General features: G+C 38.2%; 1 protein-coding gene across 1 annotated transcript in view; it reads left to right on the top strand.

The window, feature by feature from the left end:
• Window positions 1-10012: 10012 nt before the first annotated feature.
• Window positions 10013-17753, top strand: part of ASB5 (ankyrin repeat and SOCS box containing 5) — a 50213-nt gene continuing 42472 nt past the window's right edge. The window contains exons 1-2 of the mRNA XM_040966493.1: window positions 10013-10781; window positions 11562-11720. The gene's annotated coding sequence lies outside the window, so the exon portion shown is untranslated. The remainder of the gene's footprint in view (window positions 10782-11561; window positions 11721-17753) is intronic.

Here is a 17753-nt window from a genome sequence, read left to right as displayed (position 1 = left end):
GGAAGAGTTTCATGGTGCCCGTCTTTGACCTTAAATATCATACCTGTCAACACATTTGTTCCTTTCACAGCTAGGAATTTTTCTAATGATTAAAGTGAGAATCAAAGGGCCTAGTAATTGACCAGAGTAATTTTTTTTAAGTTTTGCATGCATAAATCAGGAAGTTAAAAGCATCTGTCTTAGATAGATACAAACCACAAAGCGATGAAGAACCGACCCTGACACTGAGTTATGTTGTCTGTGGTTTAACCTTGTTTTCAAAATTAGTTATTATGCAACCATGCCTGCCACGGGGCAGGAGCAATTCAGGCCAAACTGCCTACTCCAGTGGGATAGAACCAGATAATGAGAAAGGCGTAAGTTGTCTGCCATGAGAAGACTCTTGGTTGAGTTTACCTACCCTGGTTTCCATCTTCTGTGCAGACACAGTTTATTCAGTAGAGCAAATATTTAGTAAATGCTTACTAGGCTACAAGTGTTGTGAAGTTTTCTGGTAATCATTTTCTATTTGCATGAAACTAGTCAAACAGAGCTAATGAAACAAATAGTCAAATGGAGCTAATAAAAGAAAAATATAGAAATTCTAAATGTAAAACACGTGTAACAAGAGAAATTAGAATACTGTGAACCTCAAAAGAGGAAATTACTTCTATGATAATGTGGGACAAAGTGAACTATGAAAAGTATTTAACACACAGCCTATAAAATGCACTTTAATTGATGGGTCAGGGCCCTGTACGGCATGAGCAGGGTCAGAGAGAGAGAGAGAGAGAGAGAGAGAGAGAGAGAGAGAGGCAGCTTGTGATTGAGAAAATAAGCAATGACACTGACGCAAGGTAAAGACAATGAAAGGGACACCTGCTTCACAGATGGAAGTCGACCCAGAAGACTTGCTGCCTCAACCTGTTGGGGAACTGCTTGGGGAGCCCAATTACAGGAACTGATGTGGCCCGGATTTTGATAGCTGTGTCCCATACTGATGTTAACCTTCTAATGTTTGATCATCAGGAAGCAATAGTGTGGCCCAGGTACAGCAGTCAGTACGTGAATGTTTCCAGGGTATCGGAAAGCACACAGTTCTGTGGCCCTGGAGCATTGCCCAATTGTGGACCCTCACCTGTAGACCTCGACCTTGGTCTCTGACTTCTACCCATTCATGGATTGTTGCTTGCTGAGTTTGATCTCAGTTTCCTACACCAGCAGTCTGTGAACTCAAGATTCCAGACACAGTCGGCCCTGCTCTTTAACAAATCACACAGTTATTATTATCATTATGCACGAACTCCCTGCAGCAAAGGGTTCTTATTACTATTGGTAGAATTGTCTATATCTATGAAGAATGTTCCAAAATATGCTAAACTATAAGTGAAGATATAACCAAGAGATAGTCAGTGACTGGCTCCAGCTAAACAATATATGTATAAAAGGATTAGTGAGGATGAGCCAGGAAAGTTAAAGGACTTTTGTAAAAAAGCAGGCCAAGAAATTGGAACTTTACAATAAGGAAACTACATAGCAAGAAGAGTTACATCACTTAACAGGTAACCATTTATGAATTATGGGAGCATAGAAGACTTCAAAAAGATCGCTTAAATTATTTTCATGCATAAAGATTTAAATCCTTGCATAGTTCTTTTCATAATGCACATTTATGTGATCTTTCTGAAGACCTCTCATTTGCATGGATTTCAAAAACTTGCATCAAAATAAACTTATTTTTAAATTCTATTTCCTATAAACTTTTTGTAGTACTCTTATATGTGAGGAGTGAGTAATGGAAGATTACGACAGCTAGAAAAGAAGAAGAGGAACATTTCAAAGACAAAATCTACCTGACTTGACAACTGTTCAGATAAAGAAGCGGTCTACAAAATATAGAGGAAAAGTAGATTACAAATGGGCAAAGGAAACTAATAATATTATTATGATGCTGTGTTCTTGAACTTGTGTAACTTGCAGTGCCAGAACATATAAATCCACAGAAGCAGGTTAGGGATAGGGATGGGAAATCACTTGTGCTACTGTATTTTCTCCGTTATTTCTTTAAATTTTCTAGATGGATTTACCTTTTCCTGCCCATTTATGATATTTGTAATTACCTATTTCAGTGGCTAATATTTGCAACAGTACATTTCCAGTAATAATGGATGGTGACAGCTGATACTTGGCTTGTTCCTGATTTGAGTAGGAAGGTTTTCATCAATGCCACATCAAGTGAGAGACTGGTTTTGTGATGGAGATAGATGTGTGCTTCTATCATTATATAATATGTGTATTGCATGTTGATATTAAGGAGATACCCATGAATTCCAATTTTACTGGGAATTTTTAAAATCATGAGTAGATGCTGAATTATTTGGAAATGCATTTTCTGTATAATAGGATATGATAATATAATTTTTCTCTTGTGCTATTATGGGCAATATGATTAAAAGTCATGATACAATGTCATTAAGCATTCCTGAAAGAAATTCCATTTAACCACAATGGATTAGTTGCTCAGATGCTTTGGAGATTTCTTAGCTAGTTTAAAAATTTGTCATTGATATTCATGTAAAAGTGATATAACTCAGATGGGAAAATGAATTAATAGGGTTTCCATATTTACTATGCCCTGGGATATTTTAAATAGCATTTGGATTGTCTGGTCTTAAATAGTGTGGCTGAAATTCCCATGGATTGCTATTTTTTTTTATTTAATAGATAGTAAGAATAAATTCTGATTATGTATTTGTGCCTTCTACCTTTTTAAAATTTTATTTTAAAATATTAAATATTCTTTACATAGTTCAGAGGTGATACACGCTCTTGTTGGCCTCTGACTGGGTGAGGATCAGGTATGGAGGAATGTGGTTGGGTCAAAAAATTTTTTTTTCCTCCTGTATCCATAGAGGAGGGAGAGAGCTGCTCCTTGCTGTCAAACTACATCAGCACTCTAGTTTGGAGGACAGTCCTTTCCCAATATGGAAAGAGTATTCTGAGCACATTAGTTCAATGGTTTAAATCACCTTGAGATGTTGTCGATTTTGTTGCTCAAGGGTTGAGAACATCTTTCCAAGGTCTACTGGTTGACAAAGTCCACCTTTGTGTATCCACAGACCCAGGAACATGCTGCACAGCCTGGTCAGGAGAGTTGTACAACCTTCTCTGCTTTCTATCCTCTGATGAGGTAGTTGATGGCCGAAATGAGCTGGCCATTGCGTCTCCCATGTGCATCTGGGCATGCTATCCATTGTACAGGCATCTGCAACTAAGGAAGCCCAGTCCCGACACATGCATGCCAAGATCGGACTACACATCTTGTGATTTTCCCTGAAGAAACCTCGTCTGAGGTAACCTCAGACTGTACTCTTATCTGTGCCAGCTAGTGCAGGATCAGGTGCAATGTGTCAACTGCACCAGCCAACACACACTATCTTTAAAATTAACTATTTTAATTAGTATTTTTGTCTGTGCTGATTCTTTTTCAAAAAAACCTGGTTTTGCATTTGCCAATTAAACTGCTGTTCCTTGTTTCTCAGCATCAGCTTTTTGTTTTGTTAGCATCAGCTTTTTATCCGCATTTTTTTTCTTGGTCTATTAGCTTTGAGAATTGGGTATTTAATTGATATATTTTTTTTCAATTTCATTGTTTTGGAAACTGTTTTTGCTACATCCTAAAACATCTGCTATGTTCAAACTTTATATTTCCCCTTTCTTTGCAGAGTTTAGTTGTGTGTGTGTGTGTGTGTGTGTGTGTGTGTGTGTGTGTATGGTTTAACAACTTAGAATGGACTTAAAACTATTCTGCCAAACTTGGAGTCAATATTTTTAAGACAAGAATTATTTCCTATGCATGTGAATATTTTTGTAAGAATTTAAAAGTTGGAGGAGGGAGAGTATGTGCATTTAGCATGTGGCTAACAGGGCAAAATATTAGTAAGACAGTCACTTCCCTCATCAGTGTATCTGGGTTCAGCACTCGGCCCTGGCCCTGGCCCTGGCCCTGACCCTCGCCCTGGCCTGGCCCTGGTCCTCGCCCTGCCCTGGCCCTGGCCCTGGCTCCTGAATCCAGTCTTCTGCTAATGCAAGCCCTGGGAGCCATCACTGCTGAAGTAATTGGGTTCCTGCCATCCACAAGGGACTGACCAAATTGTGGGCAGCAATCAGACACTAGCAACGATGTAATTTATGAAACCATTTTAGTACAGTTGTCACAGTAGAATAATTTTTACAGTGACTGCAATACCATATGAGCAGCATTTTGTTATCATTAGTTTAACAAAGTTAGTTGAAAATAAAGCTTTCCCATCTGCTGGGTTACTTAGGAGAAAGACTGAAAATGCAACGAATGCATTATAAGAAGAAACTAATACTTATGTGTGTGTTATTATTATAACACTAATGTTACATATGTATTATTACAATAATGTATATTTGGTTGAAGATAATTTGATCAGTATTTGATTAGCTAACTCTACTAGTTATTGATAGAACAGATGAACATTCTAGTAAGCTGTCATTAATTTTAAAGGGGATGATCATGTAAGAAAAATCCAAAGACTTTAAATATTAATTTTTTTCCAAAATGGCATGTTGTCAGATATTTGTTCTTAGTTGGTTTGAATCTTCTCAGCCTTTCACAAATATGTATTGTTTTGGATCTCACAGTGTAGAAATTCAGTTGAATTCTCTCCCTAACCCTTTACCTCCCCTTTTTCCTGTCCCCTGAATCGTATGATTAAGTTGATGGAAGCACGTGGGAGGAGCTGTGAGAACTGTCTGCTCCTGCTTCCACCTTCTGATTTACTCATGGTAGGAACCACTCTCTTCTAGAAGCTTCTCTAGGCAGGCTCTCCCCTGCCTTGTGGCACTGCCTGCTTTCATCCAGACCTCCCTCAAACTTCAGGGATACATGTCCCGATTCCTGTAGTCCATGTTAAGAGTCAAATACATGGCATCCTTTTACCCCCGCCTCTATTGAAAGTATTGATGGTGTGTGGACCCTCATTCTCCTGTGTGTCTTCCTTATGTGGAGGGATAAAAATGTTGGTTTTTATTGGCCTCCTTTAGAGCTTCACCATTTGTTACATTGGCTAACAATCTCTGAGAAATAAGATGTAAGGAACAAAACCCAGCATGAGGTGATCAAAGCCTGGAAGGACGCTTTCATATGTGGCCAGGACGAGTTGACCTGGTGTCAGGGCTGACTTAATCTTGTACTCACAGCAGGCAGAGTACTGCCTTTTGGAGCTTACCAAAAATGCTTTCATTCTTTTGACTCTGAAGAAAAGCAATACGTAAAATATAGCTTTTGTTTGTCTTTATACCAAGGCAGTGGTAAAATGCCGTTTGAGTATTTTCATTTGTCAAAAGGGATTGTTGAATGTCACAGTGCTCAGAGTCCAAAATGTCTGCTGCAGCCTGCATGGCTGTCTGTAAAGAGGCTGTAGTTTACAATAGTGTAGTCTGATTTTGAATTACTCTAAGTTATTCCTCTGATATTTACCCTGTTATTGCTGTTGGTCATCCCATTGTGCCCAGAATGGCTGCTCACAGAATTTTATAAGGATTGATTTATTTATATTGGAAAGGCAGATTTACAGAGAGAAAGAGAGACAGAAATGTTTTTCATCTGCTGGCATATTCTCCAAGTAGCCAAAATGGCCAGAGTTCAGCCTATCTGAAGCCATGAACTTTTTCTGGGTTTCCCATGCCGGTGCAAGGTCCCAAGGCTTTGGGGGGCTGTACTTTACTGCTTTTCCAGGCCGCAAGCAGGGAACTGGGTAGAAACTGGGGCAGCTGGGACACAAACTGGCACCCATATGGGAACCTGGTGTGTGCAAGATGAGGATTTAGCCACTAAGCCATTGCTTTGGGACCTTGCTCCTAGAATTTCACATCTGAGATGTCAAAACAAAGTGCACTTGAGCTGCACATTTCTGAAGCAAAAGCCAAAGGTTATTAGCAATGGTGCAGTCTTGGGGTACACATTGCTACAGTTTACTCTTGAAGTAGGCTTGGTACAAGCTTTCAGAGCAAGGGGACTCAATAGATTGTGACAAGAGCTAAAAGGGGATTCATTAGAGGAAAAGCTCTTTCTATGTATTAAAAAAATAATTAGATGCCTTTCTACATATGAGGAAGTAGAATCTATCTTTTGCTTTCACAGTACGTGACAGGAGATTGCCTTGTTCTTGTCAAGCAAGAGTAATGGTCTAACTTAAAACTGAAGCGTCTCATCTTTTACATTTAGGTGCAAGCTGCCCTTTAACTCTATGTTGCTAATCCATGAGCTAAAATATCAAAATCTCTAAGAATCAATAGATAAAACTCAACATGACAATGTACACAAAGGCTAGGGTCAAGCTGCTGGTCAAACTTATACCACCCAAATTAAGGGAAAAATAAGGAATTGGAGGGGTGGGTGTGATGGCACAGTGGCATAAACCACTGCTTCAGATGCCTGGGGCCCATTGCAGTGTCTGTTGGGGTTCCATGTACTTCTGAAATCCAGCTTCCTGTTGATGTGCCTGCGAAAGCACAGCGTGATGGCCTAATTACTGCAGAAGTGGCCAAAGCAAAGAGGAATCTGTGGCTCCAGTCACTCAGGTCTGGAATTTTTAGATATTTCTAAAAGAGGGAGTTCATGGCCCCACACTGTGGCTCAGTGCTTAAGTCCTTGCCTTGCAAGCATTGGGATCCCATGTGGGTACTGATTTATGTCCCAGCTGCTCCACTTTCCTTCCAGCTCCCTGCTTGTAGCCTTGGAAAGCAGTAGAAGATGGCCTGAATGCTTGGTACCCTGCACCCTGAGCTGGAATCTTGAATAAAGCTCCTGGCTTCTGGCTTTGGATCAGTTCAGCTCTGGCAGTTGCAGCCACTTAGAGAGTAGACCAGTGGATGATTTTTTTCTGTTTCTCCTATAAATCTGCCTTTTCAATAAAAATAAACAAATCTTTAAACTAAAAAAAAAAACTCATTTAGTTGAGGTATATGCAAATGAAGCATTCACTATATTCTAATCATAGCAGCCTATTTTGCATAGAAATTCTCAAACATGCAAGACCATTTGCAGATGCATTGTCTAGGTTTCTGCTGTCTCTCAGAGCCCCAGGGAAGTCACGCCTTGCTTTCTATGGGGGAGCAGGAGAGGGCAAGGGAAAATTTTCCAACTGCAGTTCACTCCGGAATACCGACAGCAGCTTAGCCTGCAGTAACAGGCCACAGTCATAAGTTAGGTGCTTCAGCCTGGGTCCCCCTGGGTGGATGCCAGTGGTGCAAGTACCTGGGCTGTCATGTGCTGCCCACCAGGGTATGCATAATCAGAAAGCTAGATCAGAACCATGGGCTAGCCAGGACTTGAACCAGGTAATCCCATGTGAGGTATGGGTATCCCAAGCAGTATTTAAGCTACTGCACTGTAACATCTGCCTCACACAAGATTGCTAGACTGAGCAGTACCATAAGAGTGACAGTGTCAGCAGCCTCTGGGGCACAGGGCTAAGGATGGTTGCTCACAGTCTACTCTGCGAAGCAGTCACTCTATAGAGCTTTCGCACCTAACTGTATGTGTTAGCAATGAGGGGCTCAAAGGGAAAAGGAAATTGTGTTGTTTTACTGGGTAAGTCAAGGAGTACCTGAAAAAAGACCTATCAGCTGGGACTTTTTCATCACTGAATCTTTGTAAAAAGACTCAGTCACATTGTCTCCATAAAATAGGGAGACCTTCTTTCCAGAAATAAAGAATTCAGAGGACCAAATTAAATAAGGTTTCTGGGAACTTTTTCTTTTTCATTTTCACAGTTTTGGATGCTCTGTTGTTGGTATCTTTTGACAATCTGGTGAAAATAAAGTGCAGATTTTGCTTTTTGTATCCAGTCTCCTCCTACATTTAGAATGCTACTGAGTACCGAGTTTTTGTTTTTATTTATTTAATTAATTTTTACTAGTGAACTTCTATGGTAGCTTTTGGCAACATTGATACTGAGTAATAGAAATGTAATTCTCCTGCCAGCAGTAGGAGATTGGCTGGGTTTGCTTGGGGTTTTGGTTGTTGTTGTTCATTCATGCCTGCATTTGTTGGATATAGAACCAGGCCTGTTGATAATTTTCAATGTCTTTCCATCTCTTCAAACCTCTTGGTAAGTTAGGAAGATCGGAGACCTGGCGTGGTGCTAATATGAATTGTGTTGCCTTAAAATCATTACAGTTATTTAAATGAGAGCCAGAACTGTGATTGTTGGTTAATTTGTCCAGTTCCTGAGAATCCTTCTGACTGAAGCTGGGCAGAACCAGAACTTAGATAATACCCCTTTGATCTGACCCTGTGTTAAATTATTAAAGTGTTTGCTTTGAACAACAAAAGTTGTAGAGATTTTGATAAAGTAGCAAATAAATTTTATCTTGGACATTAACACACACATTCACATATTTAGGAATTTATTCTTATAGAAAAAATGTAGAATTCAATTATAAATGAACCACTAAATATGTCTTAAAGACTTTATGTGGTGAACAGGTCTCAAGAAATAGAACATTGCCCATCACTCTCAAATTAATTGACCCCTAAGAGAATTATTAACCTAGTAAACACAATTACACTCTCACAACCTAAATATATCCCTAAACACAATGGTTCTCTTTTACCTGTAGATGAGTTTTATAGAGACAAAATTATACAGTATATGTTTGGGACATGAAGAATCATTTGTGTAACATGATGTTTATGAAAATGCAGCTGTAGTTTGTTTTCATTATCAGCTGTATGCCTTAGCCTGGTTAATATCTGATGTGGATATGCTGAAATCAGATGGTACCTGCTGGGCTGCTATGGCAGTTTAACCTCAGTGCCAACAGTGCAGAACTGAAGATGGCCTTGGGTGCTCCACTAGTGAGATTTTACTTCCGTTTCATAGTTCTGGTCAATACTCCCTTCGATGAACATTGTTGTGATTTTTAAAATGGATTCTTAGGTTATTGGCAGGAGCATAACTGCTTGGTCTTCCACTTGTGAAACTGCCAATAAGCATGTTAGAGATGATCCTTGCTGACATCAGAGACTTTGAAAGACAATCGTAGCTGCTAAACTGTCCAGATTGCATGTGAATCTGGGTATCTGGTGAACACTTGAAACCAAGCCAATCTGTGTCATTCAAATCTCAAACAATGTTAAGCATATTTATCATCACACTTACCATGGCAGCATATACACCATTGAAGACTAGACACAAGCAAGGGATTCTATGCTTTTGTGCTATCATAAGTTGATTCATTTGTGCCCACTGAACAAGGCAACATGTAATGGTGCAAGCCCTTGCCCACTGCTCGCAGACTGACCACATCAGATTGTTAAAACTCCTGGGAACCAACTGTGGTGCCTCACCAGTGTTAACATTTTTGCTTCCTGTGGCTGATATTGTATTTTTTTTAAGAATTGTTTGTTTATTTGTGAAACAGAATTTCATATATAGAGAGAGAAACAGGATGGGAGAGAAAGAGAGAGAGAGAGAACTTCCATTTACTGTTTCACTTCCCAGATGGCCACAATAGCTGAGGAGAGGCCAGGATGAAGCCAGCAACCTAGAACTCCATCTGGGTTTCCCACACAGGTACAGGGGCTAGAGGACTTGAGCTATCTTCATTGCTTTCCTAGGCACATTACAGGGAACTGGACTGGAAGTGGAACAACTGGGAAGGAAAGCAGCACCCATATGGAACGCTGGCAGTGTGGATGGTGGCTTCCGTGCTGCGCTACAGCACTTGTTCTTTCACTTTCTGATTTTTTAAAAGTCTGTCATGTCCTTTCTAAAGATTAGAATTTCCTGTTAATAAATTTCATGTCTTCCTCTACAAGCTTAGCAAAATACTAATATGTTTCTTTTGTCAGACATTTTACTACCTGAGACACCTATGGTCTACTTCTGTCGTTTGTACTGATTCTCGTTCATGTTTTTGTATATTTAAATGAGTGTTTGATATAGTTGAATGATGTGTTTAGAAATGTTTGAAGGCTTAGAATATTATTTTTCTCCAGAGAGTATTGTTTATGTCTTTCTATCAAATTAGTAAGGCACTAGCAATTTTGGATCATCTTAATCCAATTTGGGGGAATGAAACTTTCCAGAAATGCCAACTGCAGTCATTGGAAGGGGCTGATTTACAAATGTTTATTTTTACTGCTAGATTTCAGCATTTTTGGATATCAAATCCAAGTGTGCAGTCTTATTTTGCCATCGCCCTCAGTCTTGACTGGCCTTGTACTTCAATTTGTATTTCTGCTTCCTTGTTAGAGACCATCACTAGATTTTTTAATCTCTCTGCAATGTAAGGGTATTCTTGATAGGCAAACATTCCTAATTCCATGGTGTACACCAAATTTTCCTGTTATTCTTAATTCATGGCCCAATAATTTCTCTCTTTCTTTATGTTATTTAATCTACTAGGAACATGGCTTTAATATTATAAAAATGCATTTTTATTGTCTCTACTGGCATAGTTTTTCTGATTTAGGTAACTTGGCATTACTAGACATAGGATATGTTTATTTTAAGGTAGCTTTATTTTACTGTCGTAGATTCTATGTAAGTTAAATATTATAGATATTAAATGGACAAAGTATGATGTTGTTTTCCACCCCAAATATATCCCATGTTGCTGTCACTCAAATATAGTGTTCCCATTTCCCTAGAAATTTACCTGATTCTCTTTTTCATAGGCTTGAAATCTTTCTTTGCTCCAGAATAAACTTATCTTTCAAGTTTTCCACAAATTCTTCGAAATGCCCTTCTGTAAGAGAAGAGGTAAGCTCTTATCTTGCAGCATACTCAGAATTCATTATTTTTTTGTGAAATAAAATCAGATCTGCTAGGCATATTCATCTTTGTGAAGTATATACAAAGCCACTACTGCCTTTGATGATATTACAGACTATAACCAGTTGGGGGAGCTCCTCAAAGACACTATATAGAAAGTGTAATCCAGAGAAACTAAGAGGAAATGAAAACTCTGTTGAAGCCTAGTAGAAAAGTCTAATATCCTATGGCCAAAGTCTATTTAAAAGTTTCATTGGGAGTCTTTCCTTTTGTTCAGGAGTAGATATACAGACTGCAACATTTCTTTGCTTCCTGGTATGACAGGATACTAGACTTTTTATCATTCTCTATTCTTACAAGGCCATGATACACTTAAATAGCAGAACATTGGATTGGTGACTGTTGCTGAAGGATTATACTATTGTCATAATGGGGGGGTGTAACTGAGGGAAGAATGGGGGTTGTAAGAGGGGAAATCCCTGTGCTGATGGAACTACATCATGAAAAATAAAATAAACAAAGAAAACTAAATTTCAAAAAGTCAAATGAAGCCAAATGTAACTGGAAGGAAAAATTGAAGCTTGCGAACTATTCATGCCCCAAGTGAGAAAGGTGAGAACATAGATGCTAAACAAACACTGACGTTGCTGGTCAAAATGAATGTTTACTTTCTGATTTGGCATTCTGAACATTAATGAAAACTAGATAAATTACAAAGTAGAGAGACATTCATTGGTAGAAACATTGGATATTTTGTTTCAAATGCAGGTTGAGTCAGTTGCTTCCAAGTTTAACACCTGGAGAGCAGAGATCTTACCTGCCTGGACTCTATCCCAGTTCCTCACGGTGCCAGCCCACAGGATGAAGTGCTCAAGAAGTAAGAATGAAGAACCACACTTAGACTCACAGTGCAGTTATTCATCAGGAGTAAGTTGAAGTTTGATTTATTATTTGGGGAAAGACGCTTTATTATTTTTTGAACATATAATAAAATTAGAACTCACAAAGAGTTGCTTTTAAAAGGAAATGAAACCGAATTCAGGGCAAAGTCTCATAAGCCCTTGCAATATGTTTGTGATGTAACTGTTTTATTTCTTTTTATTAGCTAGAAAAGCTCAGAGGGATTAAAGAATTTACCCAACTTATACAATTCCTAACACAAACAACTGTGACTTTTTAACTATTCTGCTAAAGACCTTCCCATTGAACTTACTACTAACCCAAAATGATTACCTTGGGACCTAATCAAGGTGAACAGTCACTAGAGCAAAACCCAAACATTAAGGTAGACATAGAAGCTCTCTTCTCTTCTTTCCCCTACAAGCACAACTCTAATTCATGGACTAGTGTCATAAATTATATTCTACTGTTTGCATTCTTACAATTATTTCTGTTATCACACTGTATCATGAGGTTTCAAAGTTCTAGAATCCCAGTTTCCTGAACCATCTATGAGCCAAGGATGTCATTGTGAGATCATCTTTATTTCTAAAACCCAACTGCCCAGTATATTTCAAACAGCTGAGTAACTGTCATAGGGCTTGTGGTGAATAGATTTCTGAAGAAGTTACAGCTGTGCTATAAAGTAACATTGGTTCAGAATTCCAGTTGTAGAAACAGGCACATTTTCTGACTCTAGACCTTCATGCCCCTACATAAATAACTACATATCTACAACAAGCAGTGAATGTGATACAACACTTTATTAGACAATTATACAGCAAAATTTTAGTGTCTGATGTGTAGTAGATTCCACTTCAATTGAGTAATAAGTAATATTCATACAGTATATACTTGCTGGGCTCTTGCTGTGAAGCAAATGGTATACTTCATATAAATTACTAGATTCAAATCTCACTAAATGTAAATATATTCTCTTATTATGAGGTTCTTTATAGATGAGGAAGTTGAAGCACTTGGAAATTACCAGTCTATTTCAAGATTATACAAATAAGGTCTGACATTCTACAGTGCACTAAGCTGCCATGAGTAACTCTAGCATCCCATAACACAGTGCTAGTTTGAAGCCAGGCTTTTCTGCTTTCAATCCAGCTTCCTCCTAGGGCACACAGGAAGGAAACGAGAGGATGACTCAAGTCCCTGGGCTTCTGTCACCATGTGGGAGAGCTGGGTGCAGTTCCGAGTTTCCGTCTTCAGCCTGGCCCAGCTCTGCCTGTTACAGCCATTTGGGCCGCGAGCCAGCAAGTAGAAGCTGGGTCTCTGGCTCCATCTCTGCATCTTTCGCTTGCTCTGCCTTTCAAATAAATAAAAGAGTTTTTGAAAAAGAAACTCTAATCTTTGGATCTAAATTTTACAATTTTATCAGTCTGTTGGCCAATCCCAAGATAAATGATACATTTTGTTTCTTAGAATAAATAACTTTAGTTGATTCCATGAAAGTGTGCAAAAATGTTAAAGCATGGTCAGGCTGGAAATACTTGAAGGATTATTGTGACATAATTTCCCATCTAATGTTTTCCACACTCTGGATCTTCAGTACAATATCATGGTGAAAGATGACCCTGTAGTTTTTAAACATGTAAGACAATTGGAATAAAATTTTTAATCACAAAAGATTCAAGCATGGCCTGTTAGCTTTTGCTTAGCAGAATGCACAAGTATTTAGCCAAATGCTATTAATAACCCACAGATTACACGAATATATGCTGTGAGTCACAGGGTGTGGTAGAATGAGAGGGCAGTGGGTCATTGTCAGTATTTCAACACAAATGCTTGAATAAGTGCCTGAGAAGAGTTGGAGTGAGGAAAAGCTGTGATGAAATCACAGAACTTCACTTCAAGATACACAGCCTTGCAAAGACACTGAGCTTTTACGAGTGTGTTTTCTCATCTGCTGCACTGAAAGGATAGTAATACCAAAAGATAGTGCTACTATTTCATCATCTATAAGGACTCCAGAAAATATAAATATATAAGAACCCTTTCTGTACAAATGAAGCCTTAGCTATTTCACTGTTACTAACAATGACAAGACATGTATTACTGAATATTGCTTTCAAATTCATAATATTCAGCTGCTTCAGGCACAACTAGATACAGAGGTTCAATGAAGGTATTATGATACTGCTTTTCCAAAGTTGATTATGCTTTCCATTATGGTGCCTCAATTCCTAAAGAAGCTCTTTAGAAAACCTATATAGATATTTATTTACTTGAGTCATAGAGTTTCCATCCAGTGTTTCACTCCTCAAATACCACTAATGGTCAGTACTGTGTCAGGCCAAATTCCATAGCTTGGAGCTCAGTCCAGTTGCCCTACATGAGTGGCCAAGAGTCAAGTGCTGGGGGCATCACTTGCTACTCCCAGGGTGCACATTAGCAGAAACTAGGATCCGGAACAGAGCCATGACATGAACTGGGGCACTGCAGGAGATGTAAGCAGTTTCTGGGCAAATGGTCAGCCTTGCAAGCTCTTTATCAACAGTGATCTCTCTTAGCATCTTTAAGTCTATTATCTTATACTGCCTTGCAGAAAAGCATCTTTTCCAAAACTCCAGCAGAAGCTTTCATTTTACCTTTTATTGGCTTTGTTTGGCAAGTTTTCCTCTGGAGCATGGAAATGAAGCACTAGAATGAATTTTAGTCACATACAATCTTCTAAAGAAACACTAATTTTTCAAAAACAAGCCCACAGTACTTATAAACAAAACCAAAAAAAAAACCATTACAGTAACTACATTGTAAATGGTAAAGTATCACAAACACTGCTGAGCACATTGTAATTATTTAATAAGTGTATAGCAGTAATTAAAGTAAAATTTATTTTTAATATTTACATGTTCAAAAAAATCAGGTTTCAGTCAAGCTTTCCTGGACCACCAAGATGATGTGATAATACATAGCCTATTCAGAGTAAGGTAACCTCTGCCTAGGGCATATCACAGCATGTGATGTTTGAAGTATCTTAAGTTTTAGGACAGAGGCTGCCCTGTGTTTTGGAGAAACCAGCAGTTTCCCCCCAAACAGCCTGGCTGCAATCTAAGTTAATGAAAACATGTGGACAAATATTGTTCTTATGGATTGTCATGGTTCTAGCATAAATTACTCGTTTGTTCCAATATACTGGAAGAATGGCTAGAGGTCAAATACAGCAATTTACTTCCAAGTTGTATAGTGAAATAAAATAGAGTGACTCTTTTACAAAATTTCCTCAAGCGATAATATAAATAACAGTCAGGATTACATATAATCTTCATGGGATTCTTTCTTCAGTAACTAAGTCTATTTAATGGGAAACTGAGGCATCAGTACTTTACTTCTGCTGTGAACCTGGTAACAGTTAATTAATGAAGAACTATGTCTTCATATCTGAGTTTATATCCAGATTTATAACAATATGTTTGGTTCAACTTTATGAAGTATATGCTTCTATAATGTAGTTTTTGGGTAAGTGAAAATGCATAAAGTTGAATCTCCTGGGAAGGCTAAATTCACTTACTATTTCCCTTTAAGTTCCTTAAGGGCAAAAATTTCAAGTTCCCATGCATTCTAAACATCAAAGGCTTCGGTATATTCTAGACATCAAATGGCGCCACTCTCCTTTACTTTTCTCATTAGATTTCATAAAATGAGAAATGAGGCTTATGTTTACAATGGTATTGCAATAATGATCTATTATGATATTGATACCAATTGGCTTAATTTTCCTTTTTTATTTTACCAGCCATCACCAATTTTTAGACTTGGGGATAAATGACTTTTCATTTTTAACATTCACTGTGTATAAGATATCCTCAATAGTCATGTTCTAGAGCTGGGAAATAACTTGACCAACCTTGTGGTTTGAAATATGCCCATGGATGGTTGTTTTTAATATTAGAGAAAAAAATTAATTGAAGCCTTTGGATCTCTACCAGAGAATTAAGGATCATATTTCTTAAAGAATCAAATCAATAGTCATTTCAGTGAGGTGATTATATTTCACCTAGGTTTCGTTGTATCACACTGCCATATACAATCTAATAATTTGGATTAATGTAGTTATTAGGTCAAAGCAGTTCTGCCTGAAATGTCTTGTAATGAAATTCTCTCTTTTATAAGAATTTTGTCGTTAATCCGATAACATTTGAAAGTAATTTTATTTAGCTTCTGAATGACATGCAGCAGTCCTTGAAAAACAATGGAAAAAAATACCAATTTAGATAATACCTGGAAATACTAATGAAGTACATGCAAGAGACTTGATAATGAAAATGTTGGGAGTCTCAGTAGTTGGCCTGGGGATATTTTCTCAGATCCCTAGATTGTGGGGAGAAATCAAGACAGGACTTTTGAAGGAGCAACAGGAGGAAATCAAGGAACCATCCCTGAAGCAGTGATTTCCTCTTTCCACTCCCTTGTGTTGTTAAAGTAATGAGTTAAAAATCGGTAGACTCCTTTTACCAATATTTTTCTTTTATTTTTAAGATTTGTTTATTTGAAAGACACACACACACAGAGAATGAATGAGTCTTCCACCTACTAGTTCATTTCCAAATGTCTGCAACAGCCAGGGTGGGTCCAGCCTGAAGCCAGGAGCAATAAATACCATCAGTCTATTTCATATGGGTTGCAGGAGCCCAAGAACTTGAAGCATAATCCTCTGTGTTAACTCTCGACTACCCTATTCTGCTTCCTCTCCATTATTTCAATGGTAGCCATTCAGCAACAGTTAGCTTGGGTGATGTAAAATTATTAGTCTCACCTGGAAACATCCTCTTTTTTCCTTTATTCACATTTATTGACACATACGATTCCACTTAATTTCATCCTAATAGCATTTATATACTGTATCCTACTAGTTTCACTACCTGATTAAACACAATCTTGGATTTTTCTCTTCTATGTATGACTGTGGAAAATTATTTTCTGTTGCCCATAATATAATACCACAGATATTACAGGGAGTCTACAAAAAGTTCATGGAAAATGTCTAAGAAAAAACTCAAGTATAGACTTTCTTTATTTTTGCTGCACAGTAAAGGTACCTTTACTATACAATTACACCTCCAAGAGCTTTTTAAAAAAGTTTCAGTTCAGGGCACAATAGTCTAGTGGCCGAATCCTCGCCATGCATCCCCCAGGATCCCATCTGGGTGCCAGGACGTGTCCCAGTGCTCCACTTCCCATCCAGCTGTCATGAGCTTCCAGGTCTCCCATGTGGGTGCTTTGGGCCATCCTCTACTGCTCTCCCAAACCACAAGCAGGGAGCTGAATAACGGTTTAAAGGATAGTTCCTTGGTTTCCTCCTCTGTTACCTTCCATGGTCCTGTCTCTGTTGCTCCCCACAATCACACCAGGCCCTACCACATTCTTTCAGCATAATAAAGTATAAAAGCATTTATTTCAAAAAGCTACTTAAATTACTAATCAATATTTTTTTAAGGATATGTCAATGCCAGGAGAGTAGATGTACTGTAGTTTTTCCTTGTCTTAAATATTGACAGTCATCCAGGATGTTATTTGAAAGGATCCATAACCTGAAAATAGAGCATCTAATTTACACTTGCTGACTTCACTATGAGTTACTTGATTTTTACTTTTATTTGATGACTATCAGAAATGGTAAATGTTGCTGAGGGAGAGTACACCAATATAGATAACAGAAATGGAATCTATGGAATCTATGAAAATAAAATCTGACGTGATGACAGAAAACCCTAAATGTTGTATGTAGGTCAGTGTTGTCCTAATAGTGAAACTGACGAGTTTGAATTTGATATGACAATGATAGCAGCCCTTGTGAAACAAGAGAGCATTTCTGTCCTATAAGAATGCAGGCTCCTGGTTAGCTGATGTGGAGATAATTATAATAGCACTTACTGGTACAGAGGAAGGAGTGAAACTGGAGCTGAGCAGTGAGATGTGACTAAGGCGGGTTTTATTTTTGAATCAAAAGCTCTGAAGTGGAAGCTGTGCAGTGACTCACAGCATTGTGATGGTCCAGCTGTCCATGGGTAT

The sequence above is a fragment of the Ochotona curzoniae genome, unplaced genomic scaffold (assembly GCF_017591425.1).
Source record: "Ochotona curzoniae isolate NIBS_2020 unplaced genomic scaffold, NIBS_Ocur_1.0 scaffold_4505, whole genome shotgun sequence".
Lineage (NCBI taxonomy): Eukaryota > Metazoa > Chordata > Mammalia > Lagomorpha > Ochotonidae > Ochotona > Ochotona curzoniae.
Note: the sequence above shows the minus strand (reverse complement) of the source record. Positions and strands in the feature narration are given on the sequence as shown.